General features: G+C 46.8%; 1 pseudogene; it reads left to right on the top strand.

Annotated features, from left to right (window-relative positions):
• The first annotated feature begins 6,962 nt into the window (after positions 1-6,962).
• The window catches only part of LOC148101660 (uncharacterized), a 40,135-nt pseudogene continuing 32,840 nt past the window's right edge, over positions 6,963-14,257 (top strand).

Here is a 14,257-nt window from a genome sequence, read left to right as displayed (position 1 = left end):
TAAATGGCCAACTTTAATCTTTAAAAATAATATTTGTCATGGAATATTTCCTATGTTAATTCCTGCTTATGGGGCTCTCACACTGTCTCGGGTTCATTTCCGTGCTGCTGTTAGCACTGACGGCTGCTGACCTGCTGCACGGTTATTTTGTGTCTGGAGGCATTTCTCTGTAGCATTTGATGCCTTCACCACGTTTGGGATCCAGATCCTCGGCTCTGACTCTGAAAATGACTCCGGCTGCACCTGAACTGAGTGCACACCAGTGTGGGCACTAAAGTCTGCAGAAACAGATCATCATCCACTTTCTGTACATCTGCAGCTGCTTTGGTCTGGAGCCAGCAGTAATGGATAAAACACACATAACCTGATGCACACTAACGTCTTTGTTAGACTTTAATATTTCCTATAATCACAGAGGAGGGTTTGGACCTCCAGCAGCTGCAGCACTCTGTGTTTCTAAAGACGCATTAATGTCGCCTGTAAGAAATACATTTTAATTCCAGTTTAATGAGAATTATACTCAATGGGGTTAATTTTGGATTGTTTCTGAATAGATAAAGAGGGTGGAGCCTAACAGGTTTATGATCTGGGGAGCAGGGGTGTGATTGGTGGATTCTCCTGAAGCTCGTTACCTCTTATTCCTGGAGGGCAGCGGTAGAAGAGTCACATGATGGTTTAGAGATCCTGAGCTTCACGTTCCAGACATCATGAATATTTTGAATTTCATGAATATTGATGATGAATGTGGTGCAAACGTTCGAGTGTCAGACGTGATGGACAGAGACGAGCTGCAGGGTGTATCTGTGTGAACTCTGAGACTGGCTGACTGAAACAAAAGCCAGTGTGAATGGAAACAATGGAGGCTGTAACATTTAATATTTAGCAGCTGTGAGTCCCATCAGAGGGTGTGCTGTGTTTTATCAGCCTGTCAGACCACACTGAGGGCCTATTGTTTGACATGTGTCAGCAGAGACACACTGAGACTGTTGTGTGTGTGTTTAAACTCTCAATATTATATTCATGTAGTAAAACAGAACTCCAATAAAAGTTCTGCAGCTGATGATGAAAAGTTAAACGACATGTTTCAGACTTTCCTTTATTTCAGGCCCTTTAATGTAAAATCCAGCTGAAGGTCTGATCAGCTGTTATTCATGCAGCGCTGACTTCCATCAGGACAACACCGCACGACACCCTCGAGGATCCACGATGATCCAACCTCAACCTCAAAGTCCAGCCCACCCCCCACCGGACCCCACAGACCCAGCACCAGCCTGCAGTGCCCGAGGAGGTCAGAGACGTTGAGGCAGCAGACATCTACGTGTTCCTGTCATCATCACGCTAACGGCAGTAATACGGTCAGTGTTTGACAGGCAGTGTCCCAGGATGGAAATCAAAAGTCTGATCAGTGAAAACTCTCACAGGTGTGGTTTTTTATTTAATGCTCATCCTGTTCAAATTGTAACCATCAGAACTATTGTCTGAAGGCCAAGAAACAGGCCTACTCTCCCGAGTGGACCTGTTGTTATACTGGTCCATTTGATTGAGCTTTATTATTTAATATCATTTTATTTTATTTCTTTAGTATATATTTTATTTAAGGAACAGATATGGCCGGGTAAATGATAGTAAAGGGAGAGATGTAGACAAGAGACGTTCAAGAAAAGGAGAGGGAGAGAAAAACAGAGGGGAAGAGGGAAATAATAAATGAGCCCACAAGACCGACAGTGCATGGTGTGCACATCAGCCAAGGAAGATATAGTGTGTCTCTGTGCACAGCCATGTGTACACCTGTGTGGATCAGCGCGCTTATATTCAAAAGGTTTCTCCACTTAAGGATCTGCTAGAGGGTGTGGGGAGCCATAACCCCGGCCCCCAGGGCATGAAGCAGGCATGGAGGAGATCCAGGCCCCAGAGTGCGAGAGCCCAAAGAGGACCACCAGACCCAGATGGGGGTTCACCTGGCAGCCACGATGCAGAGGCTGTAGGGGACTGCGGAGACATGCCCGCAGGCGTCGCTGGCAGCCAGCTGCACCACAGCCGAGAGGCCGAGGGTCCTCCACCCTCTGGAAGGGGCCGACCGAGCCACCGGGGCTGAGCCAGTACAAAACTGAGCGCTCACCGGACAACGAGAACCACCGATGCACTGACAGCTGAGGGCATCAGCCAGCAGCAGGGAGTGTGGTGGGGGGAGGTAGGCCTCCACAGCTGGGAGGGCCTGAGATGTTCCCAGAGAGCACCTGTGATTAAATCCAACTGCACCTGAATGTATCACCATGTGACACATACACATGCATAGATGAGAGGCAGGTCACACCTGGACAGGTCACCAGTCTAACCAGCATGCATGTGATTATTCCTGCTGTGTTTTTTCCTCAAGGGTAAGTAAATGTTTAATTGCTGTGGGCCTGCAGGTTCCCCATGTTTTGACCTCAAACACTAACCACTGAGTAAACATGACCAATGATACGAATGCTCAGTGCTGCAGGTCAGCAGAGACAGAAGAAAGGATTGTATTCCTTGGCTCTTGGCTTTCACTGTGCCTCTGAGTATCAGAGGATTTCTCTGATCACACCTTTATGCTGCTGAAATGTCACTGAGCAAGGCCCTGAACCCCTGACCTTTGACCTCTGAGTGTATAATGACTGAAGTTTGAAGGCTCGTTCTGCTGACTGATGCTGCTGCGTCTGTCTTTGTTGCAACAATCAGAAGATGACTTTTTACCGGTCGCTGCGGGCCTGTCGTGCCCTCAGTGTGGCCTGACAGGCTGGACAGGCTGATAAAACACAGGACGCTCTCTGATGGGACTCACAGCTGCTAAATATTAAATGTTACAGCCTCCATTGTTTCCTATTCCAACGGCCTATTGTATCATGGTGTCAACCGAGTTCACACGACTCACTCATGTTCACTGTGTTAGACATTTGTATTGCTTTTAAAGGCTAAAAAAACTCTAGAAATCACTCATCTGTCTGTATATTCCATTCGGTTTTCTCTATAATGTCCCAAACTGTGGTGCTCTTGGGATGTAAGATAACACTGACTTCACAGAGGATGTGTGGAGGTCTCTTATCTAGCAGAAGAATTTTCAGGCTCCACAGCACACTGAGTTAAACAGCGATCACTGGCTCAGTGTGATGTTGAACAAACCTGCTAAAGAGATTTATATTATGTGTTTTTGACCCACGTTGTTAATGGTGTAAACACATGTACATATATGGGGGATACGAACTATATAACCTTTATTACACACAAGATGTTTGTTCTTTTGATGAATCAATGCTGTGATTATTGGACAGTCATCTCAAAAAGTGGAGCCTTTTTACTGTCAATGTAACGGTTTTAATTATAAACTTCAATTATGAACTTTAATAAATAGCCACAGCGATGCCACAGCGTTGCCACAGCGTTGCCACAGCGATGCCACAGCGTTGCCACAGTGATGTCACAGCGTTGCCACAGCGTTGCCACAGCGTTGCACAGCGTTGCCACAGCGTTGCCACAGCGATGCCACAGCGTTGCCACAGTGATGTCACAGCGATGCCACAGCGTTGCCACAGCGATGCCACAGCGTTGCCACAGCGATGCCACAGCGATGCCACAGCGTTGCCACAGCGTTGCCACAGCGATGGCACAGCGTTGCCACAGCGATGCCACAGCATTGCCACAGCGATGCCACAGCGATGCCACAGCATTGCCACAGCGATGCCACAGCGATGCCACAGCGTTGCCACAGCGTTGCCACAGCGTTGCCACAGTGATGCCACAGCGTTGCCACAGTGATGTCACAGCGTTGCCACAGCGTTGCCACAGTGATGCCACAGTGATGCCACAGCGTTGCACAGCGTTGCCACAGTGATGTCACAGCGTTGCCACAGCGTTGCCACAGTGATGCCACAGCGTTGCACAGCGTTGCCACAGCGATGCCAGAGTGATGCCACAGCATTGCCACAGCGATGTGTAAAATCTTCTCAGTGTCATGTTTTCTTCTTCAGCCACAGGTGGCTCAGTCAAACCCGTACAAATGGTTTCTAACAGTAGATAATGTGTCACGCACACATAGATGGTCTGGTAGGGATGAAGCTTTTCACACTTTTGCTCCTCTTCATCATCACAACAGAGGCACTTGCAAAGCCACCAAACCGTGCACATGATTTGTTCAGCATCACCTCTCATACCTGCAGCATGTTCAATTCAATTCAATTCAATTTTATTTATATAGCGCCAAATCACAACAAATGTCGCCTCAAGGCGCTTCATAGATACAGAGAAAAGCCCAACAATCATATGTTGCAGCGCTGCTAACGACTCACCTGTGTGAGGACGGCTGATGTTCACAATCAAACAAAAGCAATATTTGTGTGAGGCTCCTAATGCTCCAGATCTGGTTCATTATTTGGGTAATGGGAGTTTTCACCATGAAACAGCGTGCAGTAGCTCAATGAAAAGCTGGGATAGAATAGAATAGAATAGAATAGAATAGAATAGAATAGAATAGAATAGAATAGATTTCAACTTTATTGTCATTGCACATGTCACAAGTACAACGCAACGAAGTGCTTTACCAATGATATAGATATATTACAGAATATTATTATGGGTATGTTACAATGTACAGGGTATGAAGGTGTGTTATGAATATGCTCTAACTATAAGTATGTACAGGCTGTAGTGAGTCTACAAGCTCTGATTGTAGATTTACAATTGTGAGTATTAATAAAAAGTTATAAACAGTTGTAGAATTATAATTATGGTATTGTACAGAATGACTATTCAGCATTTGCAGCAGTGCAGTTTAGATCAGTCAGCGATGTGGATAATGGACGGCATGGATCCGGATCATGCTGTGTTGTCTTTGCTGTCACAGAATCACAAACACTGAAATTCAAAGTCAGTTTCTGACTGTGTTGTTATTTTTGCTGCAGACTCACTCAGGGCGTCACAGGCTGCAGGCTGGTGCTATCTTCTTCTTCTCTCGCTTCATTTTTAGCCTTCAGGATCACAGATGTGGGCTGAACACCTCCGACGTCAGGCTGGTCCTTTAAGGTCAGTCACCAGACTCCAGACTGTCACGCTCCAAACACTTTGTGGTTCTCATGAGCCTTTGCATGAGGAAGCAACGTCTGGATGAGCTTCAGCTGTGTGTGTGTGTGTGTGTTATGTATATGTCACTGTTTGGATGAGTGTGTGTGCTGTCTGAAGTTCTGCCACAGGCGGACGGGCGTGTTCTGTTTACAATGCACCATGGGAAATTAGGGGCGTGATGCTATCTAAAGCTGTGTGTGTGTGTGTGTGTGTGTGTGTGTGTGTGTGTGAGAGCAGCTGTGTCTGGACAGAGGAGAATGTCAGGCTGCGGGTGTGGACGGATGAGAGAATCCCTCCATGGTTTCTGTGTCTTTGTTCTTGTGTTTGTTTCTGCTCTGTGTTTGTTCTCGTTAAGAGTCCGAACATGTTGTTCGTCACCACACGACGCTCCGTCATGCTGAGCATGACGCACTTTTATTGACGGCTGTCTGTCACATGTTCAGAGGGGAGGTGTGGCCTGTTAGTGCCCGGACAAACACCACAGGCTCCGAGGAATAAAGCTCTGTTTCAGGCAAGCATCCACCTCTGGGGCTGAAGAATGAAGCTGAGGAGCCAAAAACTCAAATCCCTCTAATTTCCACTAAAGTCAGTCCCCATAGACTCCCATGTTTAAACTTCCAGCCCTACAACAGAAACAAAGTTGTTTACAACCTCACACAAAACTGGTTTTGTCTAAAGCTGATTTATAACAGCTGTACAGGGTGTGAATTTGGGATGGCAGGAATCCCACGACGGTTAACCCGAAGAGTTGCATCATTGTTTTGTTCTTTTTAACTTCTCTGTATGAAGCTGTTTGGTTAAAGCATTAAACACAGTTAGCCTACATGGCAGACTCAGTTTAACTTTAAATACACCTTTGTTAAAAAACAAACTGCTTCCATCTGCAACAAGTTCCTCTGACATTTTTCAAAACCAGGAAAGCACGTTTGCTCAGAACCAGTGCAAAGGTTCCCACTGTGTTACAATGTGAAGCCTGTAGGTCCCAACCAGTCATCAGTGAGGTGTCAGTAACACAGGCCTAGAGACCAGTCAGCATCCTCCTGGGAACCTCTGGAAACATGCGTCTGTCACTGGGTGGAAGGACTGAGCTGCACTGGAAACATCTTAATAAATGTTTGGTTTCCAGCACCTGAAGTCATACTTATCTGCAAACACTCACCAACTACGGTCCAAGTGGGAGTAAAACTTGAACAAATGCTACGCAAACTGGAAATGGGAGAACTGGCCTTCAAAGTAAAGGTCACACATGATTTCCAGCTTGTGTTTGCAGTCAAGTCTTCTACACAAACTATGGTTGACTGCACCAATGCAATCTCCTCAACCGGTCAGGGAATACCATTGGTCCATAGCAACCAGCGGTTGCTAGGCATTCGCCAACCAGTCTCCAGTCCTACGCTAACCCAACAGGTCTCCAGTGTTTTGAGGATGGGAGTGATGTCATTAACTGTCAGGTGACCATTTGGCTTCATAGTGAGCATAAACACATGAAAGACATGTAGAAGGTCTGTTGAACTTTCTCCTTAGTTGGAGGATCACGGTTATATATCGAAGCACAGCTCAGAGATTTGGCCCTAAACTGCTGATGCTTCATTTTGGAAGACATGTTAGTGAAGAGTTTTTCCAGGTCGGGTTTGTGGGGATGAATAAAAGAATTACAGATCTATAGAGGAAGAGACGTGTTTGATATCAGAGAGAAGATGTCCAGGTCACTGTGACCTGCAGCGTCACACAAGATCACAGGGACGTTGCTCTGTGGAGATCTGTGGACGTGCTGATACTGAAGCTGTGTGACTACAGTGTTGTTGTATTAAACCCCAACACAACAAATCATCCAGGAAACTGAGGCCAAGCTACAAACCAGCTGACCAAGAGAGAGATGCATGGCTCGAGTCCTCCCACGCCTGTCGTTTAGTGGTGAAGCGAAGCGTGTGATGGTGCAGCAGGGCGGAGCTCTGTGTCGCATCAGCGTCTGCGGTGTCACTGTGAATAATGAAGGTGCAGCTGAGGGACGAAGGCCTCGACAGAGGTGCAGATGTGATGATGGAAACAGAGAAGCTCTGCAGCTCCAACTGAAGGTGGAGAGTTGGGATGATGCAGGACGCTGCTGGTTTTTAGTGGTTTTTAATGGTTTTACTGGTCGGTAGTCTATAAAGATTTCCTGTCAGGTTTAACAAAAAGCTTTCCTCACCTGTGACGTTCCTGGGGAATGGAGTGAACTCATAGAGGAAAACTTTGAGATAAATGTCTCCTCCTCCGGCAGCGCTCGCTGTTGTGCATCAGCTGTGTTACTGATCATCTCTGGGCTCGGTGAGTCACTCACTCTGTTTATTCCCTGTTAATGCACGTTATGAGAGGCAGATGTGGAGGCTGAATTTCAGATTCACACGAGGTCGTCAGAGTGCAGACGGAGGAGGTCATGTGTTTCCTCCTGGACGACGTCTGCTCTGGAATAAAGGAGGGAATCCCCAGAATGCCCATAAGAAAAATGGCTGCCAAGAAACGAGAATTTCAGTTACAGTTTGCAGGAATCAAAGAAAACAAAATCCACTCTGAGCGCCTCACATCTTCTCCTCCAGCCGTCACACAGCTCGCAGCAGCCGCTCATTCATCCATAATTTACAGCCAGTAAAGCAAAATGAATAAATGCAGCCCGGGTGTGTTTAAACCTCTAAGATGTGCTCTCCTTTCCACTAATCAACCTGACAGGAATGCGTCAGCTTCAGCTATGAAACGGGGCTTGAATGGATCCTGGAGCAGAGGAAACACAAGAAGACGGTTTGCAGAAAGGTGGAGCAGACGGAGGCTGAAAACCACCTGAGCTCCCTCCGTCACATCCTGTCTGGACATACTGGTTTTAAAGTAATGATTCATCAAACAGAAGCTGCAAGGCTTTATTAATGACTAATATTCTGATGGAAGCTGTTTTTCATCATCTTTGCTGTAGATGCATTTTAAAGGGCGGGATCAGTGGGTCAGTGTACCTGCTACACCTGTACAGGTGAGTTCCTGCAGCACTAATGTCACAGCTCCTCTCTGTTCTGTTATGAATGCTGTGATTGCAGCAGTTTGGAAGTTTGGATTGACTGTTTTAATTTGAAACTTTTAGACAGGATGTTGCATATGCAGACACACATGAGAACAGGAAGTGATGTAAACACACACACAGGAATGCTGGCGTGTTGTGGGTGGATGTGCTCTAAACAGGAAAAATGTTTTTGTGTGATTCAGGCTCCGGGTCCTCAGAAGGCCTGAAACACACACACACACACACACACACACACAACTACACACACACACGCACACACGCGCAACTACACACACACACATACACGCAACTACACACACACACACACACACAACTACACACACACACACACACACACACACACACACACACACACACACACACACAACTACACACACACACACACACACACACACAACTACACACACACACACACACACACACACAACTACACACACACACATACACACAACTACACATACGCACACACACACACACACACACACACACACAACTACACACACACGCACACACACGCAACTACACACACACACACATACACACACACACACACACACAACTACAAACATACGCACACACACACACACACACACACACACACACAACTACAAACATACGCACACACACACACACACACACATACAACTACACACACACACACACACACACACACATACACACACACACACACACAACTACAAACATACGCACACAAACAAATACACACACACAAACACACACACACACACACAAACAAATACACACACACAACTACAAACATACGCACACACACACACACACAACTACACACACACACACACACACACACACGCAAAACTACACACACACACACACAACTAACCAAACACACATACGCACACACACACACACACAAACACAACTACGCACACACACAACTACAGACACACACACACACACAACTACACACACACACACACACACACACAACTACACACACACACAACTACACACACACACATACGCGCACGCACACACACACAACTACACACACACAACTACACACACACACACACCTACACACACACACACACGGGCTGCAGTCATTGGCTGAGGTGAAGACGTGAGGACAGGTATGCTCTGGTACATAGATCAGCTGGGGTCTCTAATTGGCTGCCACTAGACCTGAGGGCCTCCTTAATTGGTCAGCTATAAGTCCTAACTGTCAACAAGTCCCGCCTCCAAGGGAAGCTAAATAAATACACACACACACACACGACTGAGTGTGTTTACACTGTGCTGGTTTCTCTGGGTCAAGCTGTCACCGCAGACACACACTCTCTTCCTGTGGGCACACACTGCTGCTGCAGGATCGTTGTTACACACACACACACACACACACACACACACACACACAGGTGTGCAGGTGTTAACAGCTGACAGTGGTAAAAACACTGAGCTATAAACAGCGAGACATTTCTGCCGCTGGCGGCGTCGAGGGCTGTCATCGCTGTAATTTACAGTCAGTAAACACGCTGCAGACCACTGAGGCGGCCATGTTGGAGCACTTTGAGATCAGCTGAGCGTGTTTCCGGAGGAACGGCGAGGCCTCTCAGCGGTGAAGGAAACGTGATGAAATTTGTGGTTTTCACTTGAGCGCGGATCGTTTCAGGTCGACGCGGTGAAATAAAACCAACCTCCAAATTAAATTCAGGCGTGAAACATGGAAATAAAAGGAGGAAACATCTGGACGCTCCGGTGCAGATGTTTACTGAAGTGTTTGTGCACAGGACAAATGAGCTGCAGTCACTGTGTGGAAGGCTTGTCTGTAACAAGCTGGAGATTTGGACAAGAATGGAAACGGCATCACAGATTTAGGACCCGCCCACGTCTGCACCACATCACCTGTCCGACAGGCTCAACGCGTTATAGCTGTGGACAAGCTCAGAGAGCTGTCCCACTTCCACTGTGTGCACGTGGTGGGATAACCTCTGCTGTCTGACTCCTCAAATCAAAATCAAGGATGCGGCTTGTGGTGCTGCGACGTGCTTAATACAGACAGGAAGTTATTCTACCTCAGCAGAAAGCTGTGAAGCTGTTACTGCAGCAACCTCACAGCAGCCATGTTATTGGTCACATGATGCCATTAAAAATGCTCCAACAGCACACACACGGTCCAGAGGTCCAGTTCAGGTGAAGCTAGCAGACAGCTAACAGCTACAACCGTAGTCTCAGGTGAAACTGTGACCTCAGCAGCAGGTGAGCATCCAGGTCACCTGCTGGGTAAGAACCGGTCTGCACAGGTGTGTGTGCAGTGCTGATATGTGTGTGCTGGACAGCGTTATATAAGATGGCAGCGGCGTGCACACGAGAGTGCACACGAGCGTGCACACACCGGCGGGCTGTTTGTGCAGGCGGCGGAGACGCTCGGCTCTTTCACAGCTGAGCTGTTTGAACAGGAGGTTCGGCTTTGTTTGGCGACACGCAGCTGCACCTCAATAATGTTTCCACACAGGAAACGTGACGGAGACACATGCAGTCTGTAGCGTGGGATATAATCTGTGACACGCCGCCCTCCACTGCTGTGGGATTACAGGCTGCTGGAGGCCCTGGGATTGAGGGCGAAGAGACGCTGCTGCTGAAATGTTTTTGACAAGTGTGAGCTCCAAAAAATGACTTTCTTGTTTTCAACCGAAGGCTGGAGAATCTCCTAAACACAGAGAGCAAATCAGATGTTTAAACGTTGGTCATCACGTTGTAAATGCTTTTTAGACCTGATCATGTGACTGACCTGATGCCAAATGACCTGATCAGCTGTTAAATGTTTTTTCTTTTGGTGTCACTTACATTTCCAGCTTTTGCTGCTCCATTGAACTTTTTACAGATGCGTTGCTGCCATCAAAGTGCTAAATTTTCTTCGTTCAAGCATTTCATATATTTTCTGAATTTACGCTGTACACCCTCTCCAAACCTTTTTGGAACTGTGCTCATAGATTTTGGGGTGAACTAAGAAGGAGAAACACGTGGTTACACAGACTTGACCCGTTTAATGTTTCAGTCTTCAGTCATTTTTTACTTTTTAACATTTTTTGTTTCTTGTTTTTCCATCTCCTTCTTCCTTCTCTCTGCTTCCTGACCATCCTGGCATTCTGGGGACTGGTCCACACAGTCTCCCAGCAGGGTCGAGTCCCCTGAAGTTAAATCATTAAATTTAAGAGTGTATTGTTGGGGTTAAGTGTGCAGGAAATGAAAGTGTGGTGTCCTCTGTAGTGATGGAAACGGGACTATGTGTGTGTGATCTGGAGGAAGCCTTTTGTCTGCAGCGGCCGTCGCTTCCGATGAGTTTCCCAGACCTGAAGCGAACACCGACGGGTCAGCCAGAGAGAAGTGACTCAGCCTCCCCCGGGACCCGTACACTTCCATCACACACACACACACACACACACACACACACACACACACACACACACACACACACACACACAGTCATGACTGCAGGTTTATTCCTTCATTTTTCACTGTGTAGCTGTTAAAGTTCTCCTGAGTTTTAAAGGATCGCTGTAACATTAACTGGCAGGTTTTTCTTTTCTGTCTCACCCAAAAACATCCAGAGGAGCAAAATCGCACTTCAGAGTAATACAGGCGTGATGTTTTATAACATGGAAATGCAAAACTTGGTGATTTACATTCAAATTCAGGACTTTTGGCATTAAATTTCTTTTTGTTTTGTCTGAAATGTGATTGTTAAATCCAGTGATGATTGGATTAGGGTGAGGGTTGAAGGTGTGGTGCCGGGATGACAGAGTCACAGTTATCAGCAGGTACACAGTAAAAGAACCTGAGTTCTTTCTAGCAAATACAACAAACAGTCCGCCATGGACCAAAATAAGAGCAAAACACTATCACGTGGCTCTCAGGCCCACACTTGTCACTGTGATGACACCTAAACCCAGCCAGCGGTGGGTCGTCTGAACGACTTCTGCTAAAAGACGATCTCCAGTTTGTTCCGGAAGCTCTGACTTTTCCTTCTGTTTCAAAACGGGAGCAGTGGGGTGAACAGCTGGGCTGATATTGGGTGGGTTTCTGGTTGGCGTGGTGATGAAAGATCAGGATGGAGGTTAGCCAAACAGCAAGCTAATGTCTGCTGATTAACATAAACACAATCATCAAATCAAATCCCTTTTATTGTCACATCACATGTGCAGGTACACTGGTATAGTACATGTGAGTGAAATTCTTGTGTGCGAGCTTCACAAGCAACAGAGGTGTGCAAAAATACAATAACGTAAAACAAGCAAAATATAAGAATGGCTAAATCTGAGACTAATAAATATATGTACAATATAAGAGTGTATGCATTACTGGATGTGTATACTAAATATGTATATCTGTGTGTGTGTGTGTGTGTGTGTGTACATATTTTAAAAATTAAATAGAATAAACAATAAAATAAAATATACAGAGGTTGGTAGTTGGATATTGTGCAAAACAGTGGCATTAATGTACAGCATGGAGTGCATAATGTTGAAGTTCCAGTAGTGAAGCTGAGGTGTCTATGAAGTGTTCAGCAGTCTGATGGCCTGGTGGAAAAAGCTTCTCTCAGTCTGCTGGTTCGGGACCGGATGCTGCAGAACCTCCTTCCTGATAGAAGTAGTCTGAACAGTTCATGGTTGGGGTGACTGGAGTCCTTGATGGTCCTCCCCGCTTTCCTCAGGCACCGCTTCCTGTAGATGTCTTGGAGGGAGGGAAGCTCACCTCCAACTATCCGTTCAGAGCACCGCACTACTCTCTGGAGAGCTTTACGGTTGTAAGCGGTGCTGTTGCCGTACCAGGTGGTGATGCATCCAGTGAGGATGCTCTCAATGGCACAGCGATAGAAGGTCCTGAGGATGCGGGGGCTCATGCCGAATCTTTTCAGTCTCTGCTGCTGCACCTTCTGCACTGTTTTGTTGGTCTCGAAGGGTGTTTTAGAGTTTCAGTCACCATCAAGCAGGAAGAGTCACTGAACTTTAGCTTTGGGTTGGTTTGATGAGTCACTCTTACCTGGGGGTTGATTTAGCTGCTGCATCATGTTTTTTCTGGCCGCACAGTCAGTTGATGCATATGGGGCACAGCTCCACCTGCTGGCAACAGAAAAGGGGTGGATTTTGTGGGCCACAGGTGACCTATCAGAGAGGCTGTTCTTGGAAAACACTGAAGGCTGGCGTTGTGTTGCAGGTTTAGTAAAAGTGTGTATTTGGCTTAAAGAAAGGAGGCTGCACCATCGACATGAACAGAGTGCATGCAGGTCAGCGCACAGCTCAGAGCTGTTGTAGCTTAGCTTTAGCCTTTTAGGTAAACCTAGAACCACGTAAAGGTTTCAGACTGTTCTGGCAACATGATTAAAATGGTCCTCATCCATGAATCTCTTTAATAACATGCAGCTAATGAAGCGCTGCTCACAGGCTCTGTTTGTCTCAGGGGTAGAAGAAGAAAGAACAACAAGCCTGGATGTCGGTCCTTTTTGAAGGCCTCGTCTGAGGGAGGCGGAGCTGCCTCCTCTGTTTGTGATTTTGGGAGGTGAGACCTTCCTGCGGGATGTTGACGATGACCACGTGTCCTCCTTATGAAATGAGGGATTAACGTGCAGCTCTGTTTGTCCTCTCCGGGCACCTGTGGTGTAAATACGACCGCAGTAGTTTACATATCTGTTACTTTCACTGCTGCTCTCTGTCTGTTCACTTCATTATTCTTCACTCCATCCTCTGCTGCTGCTCGCTGTATATTTATATGATTCTTATCTACAAACATTTTCCATCATCCATCTATCTGTCCGTCCTCCCGGCCAACCTTGTGTCCCTCTGTCCATCCTTGTGTCCCTCTGTCCATCCTTGTGTCCATCCATCCATCCTTGTGTCCCTCTGTCCATCCTTGTGTCCATCCGTCCATCCTTGTGTCCCTCTGTCCATCTTTGTGTCCATCCATCCATCCTTGTGTCCCTCTGTCCATCCTTGTGTCCTCCCGGCCATCCTTGTGTCCTCCCGGCCATCCTTGTGTCCCTCTGTCCATCCTTGTGTCCTCCCGGCCATCCTTGTGTCCTCCCGGCCATCCTTGTGTCCCTCTGTCCATCCTTGTGTCCCTCCGTCCATCCTTGTGTCTCTCTGTCCATCC

Source organism: Neolamprologus brichardi, chromosome 9, assembly GCF_056152115.1.
Source record: "Neolamprologus brichardi isolate AB-2024 chromosome 9, ASM5615211v1, whole genome shotgun sequence".
In the NCBI taxonomy this organism is placed as follows: Eukaryota; Metazoa; Chordata; class Actinopteri; order Cichliformes; family Cichlidae; genus Neolamprologus; species Neolamprologus brichardi.
This window is presented reverse-complemented; position numbering and strand designations above follow the sequence as displayed.